We start from the raw sequence: 20,523 nt of genomic DNA on the forward strand, positions 1-20,523 counted from the left end.
AAATGATTCAGTAGGTTATGAATGTTGATTTCTAATATTCATGTTATAAATACTCCTCAGGTGACTAAAAGGTATTTTAAGTTCTTTGTGTAATACCACATTTAGTGTTTTGAGGAAGACAAAGAGATCAAAATAAATTAGAATGTGAAGTCACTAGGATCTGATGACATATGAGATATGAAGGGTGTTTTGGAAGGGAGAGAGTGTAACATGTTAGCTTGGAAGTGTAATCAGAAGTTGAGATTGACAACTCAGGTGCAGTATTCAGTTTTTGCAAGGAGCAATCAATGAACCATCAGATAACATAAACTTAGCAGTATCATTCAACAAGTGTTTAATAGAAATAATGACTAGGAAGTCACTGAGGTGGCTGAAATGCAGTATATATGACTAACCCACTGTAAACTGTTCATATTGTTAAAACAAGGAGGCATGAAAATAAAGATGAGGAAGTTATACGAAAGAGATTGAAAATGGGTATATACAATTCATCAAATAAAGAACATCTGATTATCTTTTCTACCACGAGTGATATTATTGTCAGAATTGGAAAAAGGATAGAAAGTTTACTATTTAAGTGATGTAACTGAAAATTTAATCAGAGGATTTTCCTGGTGGCCTAGCAGTTAAGAATCCATTGTTGCCACTGCTGTGGTGAAGGTTTGATCCCAGGAACTTCCACATACCCTGGACATGGCCAAAAATTTTAATCAGAGAAGGTTGTTAATTTAGTTGAATAAATATTTTGAATGAAAATATATGGTTTCTTACACAGTAAATATTATGACCTAAATCTCTGAACCCCTTTAATTTGATTAATGTTCTAGTTCATCAAAACATTTCCTAGGGAGTCATTATGATTAATCTAACCAGATAATTATTTATCATTAAAGAGATAGTCTTAGAGATATTTTGCTTGTCCAGATTTTACTTATAATAATAAAATGTACAGATTATTCACTATTTTCCATTTTCAACTTGGCTTTTTATGTCTTGTAAAGCAGGTCACAATATTATAAATGTAACAGTGTTTTAACTTTCCATTAAAAATAATGAATATTATAGAAATCTTTTCCTCTTACCAATATATATTAAGAATTTGTGGGTATCCTTTTGGCATTTGTTTTCTTAAGTAGAAAATAATGCAAGAACACTGGAATAACAGTAACACAGTCAGCAATATTTTATACACAAATTCATTTTGGAGGCTTCATTATCCAGGCTTAGGAAAAAGTTTACATGAATTTGTTTTGAATACATGAGTCAACCAATTGTACAACTGTGTGATTTTGCCAGAAGAGAAAGGAGTAAAGAACTGAAATTCCCCTGAGAGCACTCATGGACTCCCATTAGGACAAAGCTAAGCTGTCCTTCTGGGCATTGAGGCCTTGAACATGTATGAGAAATCCAGGTAGTTCATCAGGGCACTATAGGCTCTGAAATCATAATCAGTATTCATTGTAGAGAGTTCCATCTTATCAATTGAAATTATATTTTATGCTTCCACTTTGTACTGCAAATGGCACATCTGATATGTTTATGCAAGCTCCAGTGTATCTGTAAAGTTTTGTACTGTTTGGACTTTGATCAGTATTACCTTGTCCAAGCTAATCACATGTGATTTTAGTGAGGCCAATGGTTTTGATTCCCTCTAAACTCCAACTGCAAGAAAGTTGACCTTCCCATGTTAACTCCCATTTCAGTTCTGTATCATCAAAAAGCCTATATCATTGGTGAAGCACAACATGGTAAATGTGGTTTGCAAAGAGAGAAGCAGGAGGAGCCAGATGTGATCAGGGAGGTGAGAATAGGTGGATAACACAGGATCTGGAGGTTATGTCGCAGTAACTACCCCCATTTAGAGGAAAACTATTCAAGGATTTGGGGCATGGTGGTAAGAAATTCAGATTTTCCTTTTGTATAAAAGCAGAGAAAACTGTCAATGAATTCAGAAAAATAAAATTTAATTTACTTCCTTGTGATATTTTCATGTTACATCTCAGTAAAAAAAAAAAAAAAGTGTTTAGCTTCTACTTCAGACTTCCTGGTTAGATAGGAGGTGAGCAAACAGCATCATTTTGATAGACTTATTAATCACTTCCCCTGCATCCTTACAATTTTTCTGATGAAAGCCAAATTAGAGGAAATTCACTTAGAAGAGAGATTGTTGTGACAAGTGCATAGAAGAGTGGAGTGGGGAATGTGGTGTGCAGAGATAGCTTCAAGATAACCAACACTTCACTAAAATTTACTGTCCCCTCCAATTTTTTGTAATTGCCTGTTGATATGTTTGGCTGCCTATCTATGAGTACAAAGGCCTGTGCTGCTACGTCCAATATGGTATTCTTTTCATTTTTAGGCTTTTTTTTTTTCTTTTCAAGTAATGTGCTTTTATTCTCTGACTACAGTTTTTTTAATTGTTATTTCCTTAATACATTTTTTTCTACCGTATTGCATGGTGACCCAGTTGCACATACATGTATAGGTTCTTTTTTATAGGTATTTTAATTGTTAATACCTCACTGTGCTTTCATTTGCATTTCCCTAGTGACTAATAATATAGAGTATCATTTTTGGCATCGTTTTGAAATCTGTATATCTTTTTTTGGTAGAGTTTCTGTTCAAATATTTTGCCCAGTTTTTAATTACCTTATTTGTTTCTTTATTTTGAGTTTTGGGAGTGCTTCCATACATCCTGGATACAAGCCTTGTATGAGATATATGAATTGTAAATATTGTAATATACCACACTAGCCTGTTACATTTGATAACATTATGCTGATTGGTTTTAGTGAGCAAGAAGTAATACTCACTGGTAAGATATTTTCAGGAGATTTAGAAAAATAAAAATTTGCAGGACTTCTGGTTTAGTGAAATTTCTAAATGTCCGTTGATATAGGGAAGGTCAAGATAAATCTTCTGGGGTTCCCGTTGTGGCTCAGTGGTTAACGAATCTGACTAGGAACCATGAGGTTGCGGGTTTTATCCCTGGCCCTGCTCAGTGGGTTATTGATCCGGCATTGCCGTGAGCTGTGGTGTAGGTTGCAGAAGCAGCTCAGATCCCGCGTTGCTGTGGCTCTGGCATAGGCCAGTGGCTATGGCTCAGATTCAACTGCTCAGCTGGGAAATTCCATATGCCGTGTGGGAGTGGACCTAGAGAAGGCAAAAAACAAAAAAAAAAAAAAAAAAAAACATAAATAAATAAGGCTAAATTTTCTAAGCTGAAGATTAAGTTGCTGCATCTGACCCTTCCTTATTCAAAAGAGAGGCACAAAACTTATTGGGCTTCTGTGGATTTTGGAGGCAATCTTATCCTTAATTTTTTGTTTTAAATTGCTGTGGCTCTGGTGTAGGCTGGCAGCTACAGCTCCAATTAGACCCCTAGCCTGGGAACCTCTATATGCCACGGGAGTGGCCCAAGAAATGCCAAAAAGACATAAAAAATAAAAAATAAAAATAAATAAATAAATTTATTAGAGTATAATTGACTTAAACTGTTGTGTTAGTTAAGGTGTACAGCAAAGTGTATCAGTTATACACATTCATTTCCAGATTCTTTTCCGTATAGGTTATTACACAGTACTGAGCAGATTTCACTGTGCTATACAGTAGGTGCTTGTTAATAATCTATTTTATGTGTAGTAGTGTGAATATATTAATCCAAAACTCCTAATTTATCCCTACCCCTGACATTTTCCCTTGGTAATCATAAGTTGGGTTTTGAAATCTGTGAGTCTGTTTCTGTTTTGTGAATCAGTACTTTTGCATCATTTTTTATTAGAGTATACAAGATATAACACAGGATATTTGTCTTTGATTTAATTCACTTTGATAATTCTAGGTCTATCCATGTTGCTAAAAATAGCATTATTTCATTCTTTTTATGGCTTCGTAATATTACATTATATATAATATACATATAATACCTTCTTTTATCTTATTAAATATCTTATAAAATATCTTCTTTATTCAATCTTCTTTGATGAACACACAGGTTGCTTCCATGTCTTGGCTATTGTAAATAGTGCTGCAATAAACATTGAGTGCATGTATCTTCAAAAAGTATGCTCTTTTCTATTTTTTTCCTGCTGTACAGCATGGGGATCAAATTATTCTTACATGTATACATTTTTCCCCCAGCATTTGTTCTGTTGCAACATGAATATCTAGACATAGTTCTCAATGCAGGATCTCCTTGTAATTCTATTCTAAGTTGTATCTGATAAACCCAGATCCCTCCCAATCCCTCCCACTCCCTCCCTCTCCCATCAGGCAGCCACAAATCTATTCTCCAAGTCCATGATTTTCTTTCTGTGGAGATGTTCATTTGTGCTGGATATTAGATTCCAGTTATAAGTGATATCATATGGTATTTGTCTTTGTCTTTATGACTCATTTCACTCAGTATGAGAGTCTCTAGTTCCATCCATGTTGCTGCAAATAGCATTATGTCATTCTTTTTATGGCTGAGTAGTATTCCATTGTGTATATATAAATGACATCATCCTAATCCAATCATCTGTTGATGGACATTTGGGTTGTTTCCATGTCCTAGCTATTGTGAATAGTGCTGCAGTGAACATGCGGGTGCATGTGTCTCCTTTAAGTAGAGTTTTGTCCGGATAGATGCCCAAGAGTGGGATTGCAGGGTCATATGGAAGTTCTATGTATAGATTTCTAAGGTATCTCCAAACTGTCCTCCATAGTGGCTATACCAGTTTACATTCCCACCAACAGTGCAGGAGAGTTCTCTTTTCTCCACAACCCCTCCAACAGTTGTTATTTGTGGACTTCTTAAGGATGGCCATTCTGATTGGTGTGAGGTGGTATGTCATGGTAGTTTTGATTTGCATTTCTCTTATAATCAGTGATGTTGAGCATTTTTTCATGTGTTTGCTGGCCATCTGTATATCTTCCTTGGAGAACAGTCTATTAAAGCCTTTTGCCCATTTTTCCATTGATTGATTGACTTTTTTGCTGTTGAGTTGTATAAGTTGCTTATATATTGTAGAGATTAAGCCCTTGTCCATTGCATCATTTGAAACTATCTTCTCCCATTCTAAAAGTTATCTTTTTGTTTTCTTTTTGGTTTCCTTTACTATGCAAAACTTGTCAGTTTGATTAGGTCCCATGGGTTTATTTTTGCTCTTATTTTTATTGCTTGGGGAGACGGACTTGAGAAAATATTCATGATGTTGATGTCACAGAGTGTTTTGCCTATGTTCTCTTCTAGAAGTTTGATGGTGTCTTGTGTTATATTTAAGTCTTTCAGCCATTTGGAGTTTATTTTTGTGCATGGTGTGAGGGTGTGTTCTAGTTTCATTGCTTTACATGCAGCTGTCCAGGTTTCCCAGCAATGCTTGCTGAATAGACTTTCTTTTTCCCATTTTATGTTCTTGCCTCCTTTGTCAAAGATTAATTGACCATATGTGTGAGGGTTTATTTCCGGATTCTCTATTCTGTTCCATTGGTCGGTCTGTCTGTTTTGATACAAGTACCACACTGTTTTGATGACTGTGGCTTTGTAGTATTTCTTGAAGTCTGGGAGAGTTATGCCTCCTGCTAGATTTTTGTTTCTCAGGATTTCCTTGGAGATTCTGGGTCTTTTGTGGTTCCATATAAATTTTATTGTATTGTTTGTTCTAGTTCTGTGAAAACTGTTGTGGGTAATTTGATAGGGATTGCATTGAATCTGTAGATTGCTTTGGGTAGTATGGCCATTTTTACAATATTGATTTTTCCAATCCAGGAACATAGAATACCTTTCCATTTCTTAACATCTTCCTTGATTTCTTATATTAAAACTTTATAGTTCTTAGCATATAGGTCCTTTACCTCCTTGGTCAGGTGTATTCCAAGGTATTTGATTTTGTGAGCTGCAATTTTAAAAGGTATCGTATTTTCGTATTCCTTTTCTAATATTTCATTTCTGGTATACAGAAATGCGACTGTCTTCTGAATGAATGTTCAAGCAATTTTTGGGTTGAGTCCTTAGGGTTCTCTATGTATAGTATCATGTCGTCTGCATACAGTGACAGTTTTGTCTCTTCTCTTCCTATTTGGATGACTTTTATTTATTTTGTTTGTCTAATTGCTGTGGCTAGGACTTCCAATACTATGCTATATAGCACTGGTGAGAGTGGGCATCCCTGTCTTGTTCCAGATTTGAGTGAGAAGGCTTTCAGTTTTTCCCCATTGAGTATTATATTTGCTGTGGGTTTATCACAAATGGCTTTGATTATGTTCAGGAATGTTCCCTGTATACCCACTTTGGCGAGGGTCTTGATCATGAATGGATGTTGGACTTTATCAAATGCTTTTTCTCCATCTATTGAGATGATCATATGATTTTTTACTTTTTTTTTTGTTAATGTGGTGTATGATGCTGATTGATTTGTGTATGTTGAACCATCCTTGTGAACCTGGGATGAACCCTACCTGGTCATGGTGTATGATTGTTTTGATTTGTTGTTGGATTCGGTTGGCTAAGATTTTGTTGAGAATTTTTGCATCTATATTCATCATAGATGTTGGCCGATAGTTTTCTTTTATGGTGGTATCTCTGTCTGGTTTTAGAATTAGGGTGGTGTTGGAGTCATAGAATGTCTTTGGGAGTGTTCCTTCTTCTTCAACCTTTATGTGTTTGATAGAATTCCCCTGTGAAGCCATCTGGTCCTAGACTTTCATTTGTAGGGAGTGTTTTTATGACCTCCTCAATTTCATTTGTGGTGATCGGTCTGTTCAGTTTGTCTATTTCTTCTTGATTCAGTTTTGGCAGGCTGTAAGATTCTAGAAAATTGTCCATTTCTTCCATATTGTCAAATTTGTTGGCATAGAGTTGTTCATAGAATTTTCTTATGGTTTTTTGTATTTCTGCAGTATCCATTGTGATTTCTCCTCTTTCATTCATAATTTTGTTTATTTGCATTCTTTCTATCTTCTTCTTAGTGAGTCTAGCCAGGGTTTGTCAATTTTGTTTACCTTTTCAAAGAACCAGCTCTTGGTTTTATTAATTTTCTCTATTGTTTTTTGAATTTCTATTTTATTGATTTCTTCTTTGATCTTCATAATTTCCTTCCTTTTGCTGAATTTAGGTCTTTTTTGTTCTTCTTTTTCTAGTTCATTTAGGTGGAGTGTTAACTTGTCAATTTGGGATCTTCTTTTTTGAGAAAGGCCTGTATCACTATGAATTTCCCTCTGAGCACTGCTTTTGCAGCATCCCATAGATTTTGAGAGGTTGTATCCTCATTAGCATTTGTTTGAAGGTATTTTTAAATTTCATTCTTGATTTTCTCATTGACCCATTGGTTTTTTAGTAGCATGTTGTTTAGTCTCCATGTAGTAGGTTTTTTCTCTTTCCTTTTCCCATGGTTGATTTCTAATTTCATGCCATTGTGGTCAGGGAAGATACTTGAGATAATTTCTATGCTCCTAAATTTGTTGGGGTTAGCTTTGTGTCCCAATATATGGTTGATTCTTGAGAATGTTCCATGAGCATTTGAGAAGAATGTGTATTCTGCTTTTTTTGGATGTAGTGTCCTGAAGATGTCAATTAAGTCTAACTTTTCTACTGTTTCCTTTAGGATCTCTGTTGCTTTATTGCTTTTCTGTATAGAGGATCTGTCCATTGGTGTAAGTGGGGTATTAACATCTCCTACTATGATTGTATTCCCATCAATTTCTCCCTTATGTCTTAATATTTGTTTTATGTATCTTGGTGCTCCTGTATTTGGGGCATACATGTTGATGATAATAACATCCTCTCCTTGGATGGATCCCTTAATCATTAAATAGTGTCCTTCTTTGTCTTTCTTTATGGCCTTCATTTTAAAGTCTATTTTGTCTGATATGAGCATTGCAACTCCTGCTTTCCTGTCATGTCTGTTGGCCTTAAATATATTTTCCCACCCCTTCACTTTAAATCTATATGTATCCTTTGCCCTAAGGTGAGTTTCTTGTAGGCAGCATATTGAAGGTTTTGTCTTTTTATCCACTCAGCCCCTCTGTGGCTTTTGATTGGAGCATTCAGTCCATTGACATTTAAGGTGATAATTGATAGATTATTTATTACTAATTTGAACCTCGTGTTCCAGTTGATTCTATGGTTCTCCATTCTTCCTTTCTTTTTTTGTTTGGATGGTCTCCAGTTATTATCTGCTTGAGTGTTTTTTTTTTGTCTTTTTTTTGTTTTTTTTTTTTTTTCATTTTTTGTGAATGCAAGGTTTGGTTTGGTTTTGTGTGTGCACTGATTTTTATGTATGCTAACCCCTACCTATCATTGTGTGTTTTAACCTGATAGTCCTGTAGGTTCAAACACTTCATTACTATATTAAAATTAAGATGAGAAACATACAAAAAAACACAAAAGGGTTATTTATTTCCTAACATCCCTTGCCCACATTCTATGATTTTGATGACTCTTTTTTTCTTTTTAATTTTATTTTGTTTTAAACATGTTCATGATTAAATCTGTATGCTGGCTTATTTGAGTGACTGCTCTCTGATTGCATTTTCCTCAGTCCTAGTTCTTCCTATTTTTTTTTTCCTTCCTTCCTTTTTGGTTTAGAGAAGCCCTTTCAGTATTTCTTTTAGCCTGGGTTTTGTATTGCTGTATTCTTTTAGCTTTTGTTTGTTGGAAAAAATTTTTATTTCTCCTTCTATTTTAAATGATATTCTTGCTAAATAGAGTTCTAGGTTGCATATTTTTTTTCCTTTTAGCACTTTAAATATCTCTTGCCATTCCCTCCTGGCCTGTAGTGTTTCTGTAGAGGAATCAGCTGATAATCTTATGGGGGTTCCCTTGTAGGTAACATTCTGCTTTTCTCTTGCTGCCTTTAGGATCCTCTCTTTATCACTAACTTTGCCATTTTTATTATGATGTGTCTTGGTGGGGGTGTATTTGGGTTCAACTTGTGTGAGGCCCTCTGTGCTTCCTGTATCTTGAACTCAGTATCCTTTAGGTTTGGGAAGTTTCTAGCGATGATTTCTTCAACTATATTTTCAATCCCCTTATCTTTTTCTACTCCTTCTGGAATTCCTATCATGTGTAGATTGGCCCGCTTTATATTATCCTGTAGGTCTCTTATATTGCTTTCCTGTTTTTTGATTTGGTTTTCTGTCTGCTGATCTGATTGGGTGATTTCCATTATTCTATCTTCCATATCACTGATTCATTCTTCTGCATTATTCATTCTGGTTTTTACTGTCCGTAGTTCAGTTTGTATCTCTGCAAATGAATGTTCTAGTTTTTCTTGGCTACTCATTATTATTTTCTAGTTCCTTCCTGAGGGTGTCTGTATTACTGTTCATATCTTCTCTTAATTCCTTCAGTATTTTCACTATTTCTCTTTTGAACTCCAGGTCTGTCAGACTGCAGAGATCTGTTTCATTGTTGACTGCTTTAGGTGAGTTCTCCTGTTGGTTTGACTGGGGGTGGTTTCTCAGCTTCTTCATCTTGCTTGTTGTTTTCTTTTTCCTGAGGGAGTTGTACTCAGTGGCCAGGCAGTGTTTGCCTTGTCACGGCCGTGGAATGTTTCCTGAGGGCTGGTGTTGTTGGTCAGTATTCTTTGAGGCAGTTTGGCCTTTCTGTGTAGTGGGCAGGGGGACAGGGTCTCTCTGAAGCAAAGGAAGACTTCATTAGGGCAGACAGGACTGGGTGGTCCACACCACAATGGGAACAAATTTCACTTGGTCATGCAGAGCTTGCTCTGGTGTTTTTGGGCTATGGGGCTCTTGCAGGGGCCTGGAAGTGCTGGGGGGCTGTTCCTCAGGAGTGCAGCACCCTCCACAGGCTGGAGCATCTAACTGAGTCACTGAGAATCCAAGAGGCTCTTCCCCAGGGCAGCCAGACTCAGAGGACTGTCTGAGAATGTAGGCAAAACTTTTCACGGCCCAGCCAAGCTTGTTGTAGCTTTTCTGGGCTGTGGAGGCTCCTGCAGGGGTCTGGCAGTGCTAGGCAGCTGTTCTCCGGGAGTTCAGCACCCTCTGAGGGCTGAAGCAGCTAGCTGGGCCACTGTGAACCCAAGAGGCTATTCCCCAGGGCAGCCCGACTTGCAAGGACTGTCCGAGAATGTAGGCAGATCTTTTCACAACCCAGCCAAGATTGTTCTAGCTTTTCTGAGCTGCAGGCCTTTTCCCAGGGCTGGTGGTGTTTGGTGCTGCTCCGCAGGGGTGTAGCCCCTCCAAAGGGCAAGCAGACCATGGCAGGGACAGCCCCTGCAGTGGTAGCCTTCTTGCAATTGTTGAGGCCATCCCTCCCGGATGGCAGGCAGCCCCAATCCAGCGCATGCATAAGGGGTAGCTGGGGGGATGCACTGGGAAGCACAGCTTTCTGATAGCTGGCAGGCCAGTGAGCTCGGTGTGCTGTGGGGAATATTCTATGGGGGCCCACCCTTCTTCTCTCCCTTCCCCAACACTGGCACAGACCCAGCTCTTCTCCCATGTTCCCTCTGATGTGGCTTTCCACTTCCCCACCCTTAGCATATTGCTCCATCCCCCTGCGAAGCTCTGCTTTCTAGTCTCCCAGGCAGTCTCTGCCCTGTCAAACTTGACAGAGCGCTTCCTAGACCTCCCAAGCAGTCTCCACTCCAGCCCTTACCCAGGGACTATCCTCTGGAGCTGAGGTCTCAGTGCCTAGCCCCCACCCAAGCATCTCAGTTTTTGGTGACTGTGCCAGTAGTTCAGATGATCTCTTCAATTCTCACTCTGCTTTTCAGAACTCCAACTTACTGCTACACTCTTCTCTGCATCTGGAGATTCCTCCAGTTTGGTTGAACTTTCCATCGAGTAGGTGACTTTCCAGGGTGTGGGAGACTTTCCATGAGAAAGGGTTCTCCTCCACAGTTCCCTTTCAGGAGTGCCTGTCCAGCTTGGATTCACCTTCTCTCACTCTCCTTTTTTCTCATGTTTTACCCAGTAATGTCATGAGATTCCTGCTTTTATTGGAGTTTAAGTTCTGCCAGTGATTGATTGGTGTTCTGCATGAGTCATTTATCCTGCAGATGTATTTTTTTTTTTTTTTGCTGTGTTTGTGGGAGAGGGCAAGCGTGTTCCCTTACTCTTCAGTCGTCTTGCCTTCTCCGCCTCTTTTCTTGTTATATGCCCAGAAATAGGATTTCCAGACCACATGGTGGTTCTATATTTAGATTTTCAGGAACCTCGATACTGTTCTCCATAGTGGTTGCACCAATTTAGTTTCCCATGAATAGAGTAGAAGGGTTTTCTTTTCTCCACACCCTCTCCACTGTTTATTGTTTGTTGACTTTTTGCTCATGGCCATTTTTTTCCACTCCCCACATCAGGTAATGCATGTATTTCATTCTTTATATATATAATGATTTTTCCATTATATCTGGTTTTCTCTGTTCTATCAAATTTCCTACTCTACAGGATGACGACCCAGTTACACATGCATGTATACATTCTATTTCCTCACATTTTCGTGCTCTGTTGTAAGTATCTAGACATAGATCTCAGTGCTACACAGCAGGATCTCATAGTTAATCCATTCCAAAATTGATAGTTTGTATCCATTAACCAAGTTCCCAATCCCTCACATTCCTTCCCCTCCCCCTTGGCAGCCACAAGTCTATTTTCCAAATACATGATTTTCTTTTCTGTGGAAAGATTCCTTTGTGTCATATATCAGATACCAGATATAAGTGATATCATATGGTATTTGTCTTTCTCTTTCTGAATTACTTCACTCAGTATGAGAGTCTCTAGTTCCATCCATGTTGCTGCAAATGGCATTATTTTGTTCTTTTGATGGCTGAGTAGTATTCCATTGTGTATATATACCACATCTTCCTAATCCAGTCGTCTGTCGGTGGACATTTGGGTTGTTTCCATGTCCTGGCTATTGTGAATAGAGCTGCAATGAACATGCAGGTGCATGTGTCTTTTTCAACAAAAAAGTTTTGTCCAGATATATGCCCAAGAGTGGGAATTCAGGGTCATATGGTAGTTCTATGTATTGTTTTCTAATGTACCTCCACTGTTTTCCATAATGGTTGAACCAGCTTACATTCCACCAACAGTGTAGGAGGGTTCACTTTTCTCCACACCCACTCTAGCATTTGTGATTTGAGGACTTATTAATGATGGCCATTCTGACTGGTGTGAGGCAGTATCTCATGGTAGTTTTGATTTGCATTTCTCTAATAATCAGGGATGTTGAGCATTTTTTCATGTGCTTGTTGGCCATCTGTACATCTTCCTTGGAGAAATATCTGTTCAGGTCTTTTTACCATTTCTCAATTGGGTTGTTGGCTTTTTTGCTGTTGAGTTGTATAAGTTATTTGTATATTTTAGAGATGAAGCCCTTGTCTTTTGCATCATTTGAAACAATTTTCTCCCATTCTGTAAGTTGTCTTTTGGTTTTCTGTCTGGTTTCCTTTGCTGTGCAAAAGCTTATTAGTTTGCTTAAGTCCCATTTTTTCATTTTTTTTGCTGTTATATGTGTTGCTTTGGGAGACTGACCTATGAAAACATGTGTAAGGTTGATGTCAGAGGGTGTTTTGCCTATGTTCTCTTCCAGGAATTTGATGGTATCTTGTCTTATATTTAAGTTTTTCGGCGATTTTAAGTTCATTTTCATGCATGGTATGAGGGTGTGCTCTAGTTTCATTGATTTGCATACAGCTGTCCAGGTTTCCCAGCAATTCTTGCTGAAAAGACTGACTTTTTCCCCTTTTTATGTTCTTGCCTCCTTTGTCAAAGTTTAATTGACCATAAGTGTTGGGCTTATTTATGGGTTCTCTACTCTGTTTCCATTAGTCTGTCCATCTGTTTTGGTAACCACACTCTCTTGATGACTGTGTCTTTGTAATATTGCCGCAGATCAGGGAGAATTATGCCTCCTGCTTGGTTTTGATTGTTCACAATTGCTTTGGCAATTCTGGTCTTTTTGTGGTTCCATAGAAATTTTTGTATTGTTTGTTGTAGTTCTGTCAGAAATGTCATGGGTAATTTGATAGGGATTGCATTGAATCTGTAGATTGCTTTGGGGAGTATGGCCCTTTTTACAATATTAATTTTTCCAATCCAGGAACATGGAATACCTTGCCATTTTTTACATCTTCTTTAATTTCCTTGATTAATGATTTATACTTCTTGGCATGTAAGTCCTTAACCTCCTTGGTCAGGTGTATTCCCAGTTATTTGATTTTTTTGTGGTGGTTTTTAAAAGGTATTGTGTTTTTATATCTCCTTTTGAAAAGTTTCATTGTTAGTATACAGAAATGTGGCTGATTTTTGAGTGTTAATATTATATCCTGATACCTTTCTGAATTTGTTTATCAGTTCAAGTATTTTTTACGTTGAGTCCTTAGGGTTTTTTATGTATAGTATCATATCATCTGCATACAGTGAAAATTTTATCTCTTCTATTCCTATTTGGATGCCTTTTCTTTCTTTTGTTTGTCTGATTGCTATGGCTAGGACTTCCAATACTATGTTGAATAGCAGTGGTGAGAGTGGGCATGCTAGTCTTATTCCAGATTTTAGTGGGAATGCTTGCAGTTTTTCTCCATTTGAGTATTATATTTGCTGTGGTTTTGTTATAAATGGCTTTGATTATGTTAAGGAATGTTCCCTCTATACACACTTTGGTGAGAGATTTTATAATTAATAGATGTTGGATTTTGTCAAAAGCTTTTTCTGCATCTATTGAGAGAATCATACGGTTTATGACTTTTCTTTTGTTAATGTGGTGTATTACACTGTTTGACTTGTGTATGTCAAACCATCCTTGTGAACCAGACATTAAAAACGTAAAATGTGGGCAAGGGAATTGAGGAAATATAGATCATTTTTTTCTTTTTTAAAAATTGTATTATGGTAATGAAGTGTTTGAACCTACAGGACTATCAGGCAAAAACACACAATGATAGGAAGGGGTTAACATACTTTAAAAACGGGGCAACCACAAAACAAAACTGAATATTACATTCAAAAAAATGAAAAGAAATGTGCTCAAACAGAAAATAATGGAGACCATCCAACCAAAAAAGGAAAGGAAAAGGGAAGATCATAGAGTCAACTGGAAAGCGAGGTTAAAAATGGCAATAAGTAAACATCTATCAATTATCACCTTAAATGTCAATGGACTGAATGCTACAATCAAAAGCCACAGAGGGGCTGAGTGGATAAAAAAGCAGAAACATTCAATTGCTTCCTACAAGAAACTCACTTGTGGACAAAGGACACATATAGAATGAAATTGAGGGGGTGGGAAAAGATATTCCATGCCAATGGTCAAAACAGGAAAGCAGGAGTTGCAATACTCATATCAGACAAAATAGACTTTAAAATGAAGGCCATAAAGAAAAACAAAGAAGGACACTATTTAACGATTAAGGGATCCCTCCACGAAGAGGATATTACAATCATCGATATATATGCCCCAAATATAGGAACAAGCAGATACATAAAACAAATATTAAGAGACATAAAAGGAGAATTGATGGAAATACAATCATTGTAGGAGACTTTAACACCCCACTCACATCAATGGACAGATCCTCTAGACAGAAAAGCAATAAAGCAACAGAGACCCTAAGGAAACAATAGAAAAATTAGACTTAATTGACATCTTCAGCATACTACATCCACAAAAATCAGAATACACATTCTTCTCAAGTGTGCATGGAACATTCTCAAGAATGGATCACATACTGGAGCACAAAGCTAACCTCAAGAAATTTAAGAGTATAGAAATTATTCCAAGTATCTTCTCTGACCACAATGGCATGAAATTAGAAATCAACCACTGAAAATGAAATGAGAAAAACACACTACATGGAGACTAAACAACATGCTACTAAAAATCCAATGGGTAAATGGGGAAATGAAGAAAGAAATGAAAAACTACCTTGAGACAAAGGATAATTTAGACACAACCTCTCAAAATCTATGGGGCTCCACAAAAGCAGTGCTCAGAGGGAAATTCAGAGCAATACAGGCTTTCCTGACAAAAGAAGACAAATCTCAAATTGACAACTTAACACACCACCTAAATGTATTAGAAAAAGAAGAGCAAAAAAGATCTAATGTCAGCAGAAGGAATTAAATCATAAAGATCAATGAGGAAATCAATAAAATATAGATTCAAAAAACAATAGACAAAATTAATAAAACCAAGAGCTCGTTCTTTGAGAAGGTAAACAAAATTGACAAACCTCTGGCTAGACACACCAAGCATAGGAGAGAAAGAACCCAAAGAGACAAAATAAGAAATGAAATAGAAATCACTATGGATACTGAAGAAATTAAAAAAAAAAAGTGAGAATACTATGAACAACTCTATGCCAACAAATTTGACAATCTGGAAGAAATGGATAATTTTCTAGAGTCTTACAGTCTGCCAAAACTGAATCAAGAAGAAATAGATCAACTGAACAGACCAATCACTAGAAATAAAATTGAATAGGTCATTAAAAACACTCCCTACAAATAAAAGTCCAGGACCAGATGGCTTCACAGGCAAATGCTTCCAAACATACAAAGAGGAGCTTGTGCCCATTCTCCTTAAACTTTTTCAAAAGGTTGAGGAAGAAGGAACACTCCCAAGATATTCTATGGTGCCACCATCACCCTAATTCCAAAACCAGACAAAGATAGCCTCAAAAAAGAAAACTATCAGCCAATATCTTTGATGAATATAGACACAAAAATTCTCAACAAAATTTTAGACAACCGAATGTAACAACATATCAAAAAGATTGTACAGCATGACCAGGTGGGATTCATCCCAGATTCACATGTATAGTTCAGCATGTAAATTTTAGAATGAATGTTTTGTCAGGATGTATGCCTAGGAGTGGGATTGCTGGGTCATATGATAGTTCTATATTTCATTTTCTGAAATATTTACATTCTGTTTTCCAATTGACATTCCCAGCAACAGTGTAGGAGTGTTCCCTTTTCTCACACCCTCTCCAGCATTTGTTATTTTTTGATTTATTGATGATGGCCATTCTAACCAGTGTGAGGTGGTACCTCATTTAGTGTTGATTTGCATTTCTCTAGTAATTAGTGATGTTGAGCATCTTTTCATGTGTTGCTTGACCATCTGCATGTTTACCTTGGATAAGTGTCTATTTAGATCTTCTGCCCATTTCTTCATTGGGTTTTCTCTTTCTAAAGTTTTATTGAAATGTATGAATTTACAATGTTGTGATAATTTCTGCTATATGACAAAGTGATTCAGTTATACATATAGACATATCCATGTTTTTCGGATTCTTTTCCTATGTATGTTACCACAGAAATTTGATAGAGTTCCCTGTGCTATACAGTAAGTCCCATTGACCATCCATTCCATATACAATAGTGTGCATATGCCAATTACAAACCCCCAAAGCATTCTCCCCCCCTCAACTTGTCCCCTTTGGTAACCATAAGTTTGATTTTAAAGATTGTGAATCTGTTTCTGTTTTGTAAATAAGTTTATTTGTATCACTATTAGGTTCCACAAATAAGTGATACCTTATGATATTTGCCTTTGTCTATCATTAAGTATAAAACTCTCTAGTTTTTTTCATCCTTTTTTTTTTTTTTTGTCTTTTTGTCTTTTGTCTTTTTGTTGTTGTTGCTATTTCTTGGGCCGCTCCTGCGGCATATGGAGGTTCCCAGGCTAGGGGTTGAATCGGAGCTGTAGCCACCGGCCTACGCCAGAGCCACAGCAACGCGGGATCCGAGCCGCATCTGCAACCTACACCACAGCTCACGGCAACGCCGGATCGTTAACCCACTGAGCAAGGGCAGGGACCGAACCCGCAACCTCATGGTTCCTTGTCAGATTCGTTAACCACTGCGCCACGACGGGAACTCCTCATCCTTTTTTAATTACTAAGTAATGTTGCATTGTTTACATGTGCCACATCTTCTTTATCCACTCCTCTATTAATGTACATTTAGGTTGCTTCCATGTCTTAGCTAACTGCAAATAGTGCTACAATGAAGATTGGAGTGCTTGTATTTTATTGAACTATTATTTTCTCCACATATATGCCCAGGAGTGGGATTGCTGGGTCATGTTGTAGTTCTAGTTTTAGTGTTTTGTGGCCCTTCTACACTGTTTTCCATAGTGGCTGTACAAATGTATAATTCTGACAATAGTGTATGAGAGTCCTTTTTCTCTGCACCCTCTCCAGCATTTACTATTTACAGTCTTTTTGAAGAAGGATTTCTGATTGATGTGAGGTCATAAGTCAATATGATTTGATTCGCCTTTCTCTAGTAATTAGCAATGTTGAGTATTTTTTTTTTTTCATCTTTTTGTCTTCTACGGAGAAATGTCTGCTTAGATCATATGACCTTTTTTTTGCTTAGATTGTTTTTTTATTTGATATTGAGCCATATGAGTTGTTTGCATATTTTGGAGAGGAATCCCTTGTCAGTTGTTTTGTTTGCAGAGATATTCTCCCATTCTGTGGGTTGTTTTTAATTTTGTTTACAGTTTCCTTTGTGATGCGAAGGTTTTTAAGTTAAATTATGTTCCATTGGTTTATTTTTGTTCATATTTTAATTACTTTAGGAGGTGGATCAAGAAAGGTATTGCTGTGATTTGTATCAAACAGTGTCTGCCTATGTTTTCCTCTAAGAGTTTTATAGTAGTCAGTCTTTTATTTAGGTATTTAATGCATTTGAGTGTATTTTTGCATGCGATGTTAGAGAGTGTTCTAATTTCATTCTTTGACCTTTAGATGTCTAGTTTTCCCAGCACCACTTATTGAAGAGTCCATCTTTTCTCCACTGTATATTCTTGCCTCCTTTGCTGTAGATTAATTGACCATAGGTGCATGAGTTTAGTTTGGGGCTTCCTATCCTGTTCCATTGATCTGTGTTTCTGTTTTTGTGTCAGTAACATGGGGTTTTGATGACTGTAGATTTGTAGTACACTCTGAAGATGGGGAGTCTAATTCCCCAACTCTGTTTGACTTTCTCAGTATTGTTTTGGCTGTTCAGGGTCTTTGATGTTTCCATACAATTTTTTTTGTTGTTGTTCTAGTTTTATGAAAAGTGTCATTGGTAATTTAATAGGGATTGCATTGAATCCACAGATTCCCTTTGGTACTATAGTGTATTTGACAATATTGATTCTTTCAATCCAAGAGCAAGATATATCTTTCTCTCTGTTTGTATTTTTTTTTTAATTTTAAGGCTGCATCCACAGCATATTTAAGTTCCCAGGATATCGGTCAATTAGGAGCTATAGCTATTGGCCTATGCCACAGCCACATCAACATGGGATCAAAGCCATGTCTATAATGTACACCACAGCTCATGCCCATGCCAACACCAGATCCCCATCCCACTGAGAAAGGCCAGGGATGGAACCCACATCCCCATGGATACTAGTTGGATTCATTTCTGCTGCACCACAGTGTGAACTCCAGTTTGTGTCATCTTTGATTTCCTTCATCAGCATCTTGTAGTTTTCGGAGTTTGTCTCCTAAGGTAGCTTAATTCCTAGGTACTTTGTTCTCTTTGATGCCAATGGTAAATGGGATTATTTCCTTAATTTTGCTTTATGATCTTTCATTATTAGTGTACAGAAATGCAAGATATTTCTGGGTTTAATTTTGTATCCTGCAACTTTACCAAATTCATTGGTGGGATCTAGTAGTTTTTGGTAGCATCTTTAGGATTTTCTATGTATACTATCATTTAATCTTCAAAAATGAATGTTTTACTACTTATTTTCTAGTTTGGACCCTTTTAGTTCTATTTCTTCTCTAATTTCCATGGCTAGGACTTCAAAAACTATAATGAATAAAAGTGGCAAGAGTGGAGTGCCTTGTCTTGTTCCTTATCTTAGTAGAAATGCATTCAACTTTTCACCATTGAGAATGATGTTAGCTGTGGGTTTGTCATCTATGGCCTTTATTATGTTGAGGTAGGTTCCCTCTATGCCTACATTTTAGAGATTTTTTTCTTTTCTTTTACAGCTGTACCTTTGGGATATGGAAATTCTCAGAGCTACAGCTGAGGCATGTGCCACAACCATAGTAACACTAGATCTGTACCCCATCTGCAACCTATGCCACAACTTGCTGCGCTTCCAGATCCTTAACCCACTGAGTCAGGCCAGGGTTAATCCCACATCCTCACAGAGACAATGTTGGATCTTAACTTGTTGAGCTGCAATTGGAACTCATTCATTTGGCGAGTTTTTTTTTTTTATCAGAAATGGTGTTGAATTATGTCAAAAAGCTTTTTCTGCATCAATTGATGTGATTATATGATTTTTATTCTGTACTTTGTTAATGTGGTATATATCACATTGATTGATTCATCAATCAACTGAAGGATTCTTGCATCCATGGGATAAATCCCACATGATTATGGTGTATGATCCTTTTAATATATTGTCGGATTCAGTTTGATAATATTTTGTTGAGGATTTTGCCTCTGTGTTCATCAGTGATATTGGTCTTAATTTCACTTTCTTTGGCATCTTTGGTTTTGGTGATGGTTACCTCATAGTATGAGCTTGGAAGTGCTCCTTCTGCTATTTTTTCAAAGAGTTTCAGAAGGATAGGTGCTAACTCCTCTCTAAATGTTTGAGGGAATTTGCCTCTGAAGCTGTGTGATCCTGCACTTTTGATTTTTGGAATTTTTAAATCATTGTTTCAATTTCCATACTTGTGATTTGTCTATTCATATTTTTCTATTTTTTTCTGGTTTGGTCTGGCAAGGTTGCACCTTTGTAATAATTTTTCCATCTCTTTGAGGTTGTCCATTTTATTGGCATACAGTGGCTCATAGTAATCGTTTATATCCTTTGTATTTCTGTGGTGTCAGTTTTAGTTTCTCCTTTTTCATTTCTAATTTTACTGATTTGAGATCTCTCCCTTTTTTTCTTGATGGGTCTGGCTATAGGTTTATCAATTTTCTCCATCTTTCCAAAGAAACAGCTTTTTATTTCATTGATATTTTCTATTGTTTTCTTCATTTCTATCTCATTTATTTCTTCCCTGATCTTCATGAATTCGTTCCTTCTACTAACTTTGGGTTTTCTTTTTCTTCTTTGTCTAATTGCTTTAAGTTCAAGTTTAAATTCTTTATTTGAGATTTGCTTGATTCCTGAGGTAAGATTGTATTGCTATAAACTTCCCTCTTAGAACTGTTTTTCTTCATGTCATATGTTTTCTATCCTCACGTTTTCGTTGTCATTTGTCTCTAGGCATTTTTTAAATTTCTTCTTTGATTTCTTTAGTGATCTGTTGGTGGTTTAGTAGCATATTGTTTAGCCTGTATGTGTTTGTGTTTTGTTTTTTTGTTTGTTTGTTGGCTTTTTTTTTTGCAGCCTTTTCCTTGTGGTTGATTTAGAGTCTCATAGTGTTGTGGTCAGAAAAATGCTTGGCATGATTTCAATTTTCTTAAATTTACTGAGGGTTGATTTATGTCCTAAGATGTGATCTGTCCTTGAAGAATGTTCCATGTGTACAAGAGAAGAAAATGTATCCTGCTGCTTTGGGATGGAATATTCTGTAGATATCATTAAGTTTAGCTGGT

At 36.9% G+C, this 20,523-nt stretch overlaps 1 protein-coding gene across 1 annotated transcript in view; it reads left to right on the forward strand.

Moving 5' to 3' along the window:
- The window catches only part of LOC146397788 (uncharacterized), a 797,689-nt gene that overhangs the window by 543,016 nt on the left and 234,150 nt on the right, over positions 1 to 20,523 (forward strand). The gene's annotated exons all lie outside the window — the stretch shown is intronic.

This window comes from Sus scrofa, chromosome 13 (assembly GCF_054392235.1).
Source record: "Sus scrofa isolate SSC_HxYL_T2T_F1_AM1 chromosome 13, Sscrofa_HxYL_maternal_Yorkshire_Landrace_v2.0, whole genome shotgun sequence".
Classification (NCBI taxonomy): domain Eukaryota; kingdom Metazoa; phylum Chordata; class Mammalia; order Artiodactyla; family Suidae; genus Sus; species Sus scrofa.